Source organism: Xenopus tropicalis, chromosome 3, assembly GCF_000004195.4.
Source record: "Xenopus tropicalis strain Nigerian chromosome 3, UCB_Xtro_10.0, whole genome shotgun sequence".
Lineage (NCBI taxonomy): Eukaryota > Metazoa > Chordata > Amphibia > Anura > Pipidae > Xenopus > Xenopus tropicalis.
In genome coordinates, this window is record NC_030679.2 from 150313516 (window position 1) to 150315573 (window position 2058).

The 2058-nt window shown below is 38.7% G+C and overlaps 1 pseudogene; it reads left to right on the forward strand.

The window, feature by feature from the left end:
- The first annotated feature begins 263 nt into the window (after nucleotides 1–263).
- Nucleotides 264–1711, forward strand: LOC116409634 (annotated as a pseudogene).
- Nucleotides 1712–2058: the final 347 nt, after the last annotated feature.

Consider the following 2058-nt stretch of genomic DNA (forward strand, 5'->3'; position numbering starts at 1 on the left):
AACAAGAACCAACAAAGGTAAATTTGCTTTGAAATACATAAAGAAAAATTCTAATGGGACATTTGAGAAGAGAAAAGGTCAGTATGGGACATTCATTATCAGCCAATGTTTGTTGGCCTTTTTACTTTAGTTTTTCTGTTAAGAAATGTAAAATATAATCACCTTCTTACATAAGTTAAAACATAAAGGACATTTTCATACAAAGTGGGATCAGCAGTAGAGGAATTATTGAAATGTATTTCTATGTTTTTGGATGAAAGATCATGACATTCTTCATCTCCAGCCAGCGGGTTAAAGAGATTCTCAGCTATAATGTAGTTCTATCATTCTGCTCACAGGGTTCTAGGCTGAGAATGTAACTGGTACCTAGATTCTTGGGACACAATTACCCCAACAACCAGCCGGTGACTGATTTACAGACCGAGTAGGAGATAGTTATAAAGATGTTAAACTGGATGAGGGAGAGAGCTATGCCCAGCTACCAGATAGCACTGAGCGTGTTTAGTCCAGGGAGAGAGGCAGAGAGACAAATAAGTCAGAAACCTTAGAGTAATAAGAGCATATCCATATTATGTTAAACATCAATGTCTAAATCATGTGAAAAGGTAATTCTGAGATGAACCAAATCTCTTTAAACAAGGCAGCAAATGAGTAGTATGGGAACACTGGGAGCTTTGGTTCAAACAGAACATAAACATTGGAAGCTGCATCACAATTTATCTTCTTACTTCTATGGTTCCAGGCAATGCATAAGGTGAATCAGACATCAGGTATATCTTTCCTTCTCTTGGGATTTCAGAACTCTCAGATAATCAATGAGGTTTATTTTGTTCTGTTTTTGTGGATTTATATTGTGACATTTTTTTGGAATCTTCTTATAATTATATTGGTAATAACAGTCTCAGCCCTGAGATCTCCCATGTACGCCCTTCTCTCCCAGCTGTCTCTGTCTGATGTTTTGCTCAGTACCAGTATTACTCCAAATTTCTTGTGGTTATTACTGAATGGAGGGGGCACAATATCTGCTACTGGTTGTATCACACAGTTTTACTTCTATGGTGTTTCAGGAGCTTCAGAATTTTATCTCCTCACAGCCATGGCCTATGACCGATATCTGGCCATCTGCTCCCCACTTCATTATGCCTCCATTATGGGTTTCAGACTTTGCCTCTATATGAGTCTTTGTTCTTGGGGTGTAGCCTTTATATTGTGTTTGTTTATAAATCTTCTAATGTTTAATTTGCAGTTCTGTGGCCCATTTGTTATAGATCATTATTTCTGTGACTTTGCCCCTCTTCTTCAACTTTCCTGCTCAGATTATACATCTTTAGAATTAACAGATATGATTTTGGCCCTACCTTTTGGGATGCTCCCTTTTTGCTTCATTATTTACACTTATGTTGCCATTGGCCTTGCCATTCTCAGGATCTCCTCTACTGAAGGAAGACACAAAGCCTTCTCCACTTGCAGCTCCCATTTAATAGTTGTGTGCATGTGTTAAGGGACTCTGATAGCCATTTATATGGTACCATCCAAGGGCCATAACTTCAATATCAATAAAATGCTGTCCCTTCTATACACAGTTGGAACCCCATGTTTCAATCCCATAGTATACAGCCTGAGAAACAATGAGATTAAAACTGCTTTTTGGAAGTATGTGCCAAATAGAATCTCTCTTCATGTTCTTTTTAAGCATCAGAAAGAAGATTAACATCGCTCTTGTGTATGTATTTACAGGAACACTGTCATGATATTTATCGGGCACTTTTTGTTTCTAAATTACACTGTTGCATAGCAAATCATTCCTTCTGCCATTTAGCATTTTATTCCTGGTGTGTAGGCGCCATCTCAGTTCATTGTGCCTGAGTCTGAGCTTTCCAAAATAGCCAGTGCTACACATTAGAACTGCTTTCAGCTAAGCTATTGTTTCTCCTACTCCCATGTAACTGGAGGAGTCCCAAGCCGGACTTGGATTTCTTTCTATTGAGTGCTATTCTGATACCTACTGGGAGCTGCTATCTTGCTCCCTTCCCATTTTTCTGCTGATCGGTTGCTGGG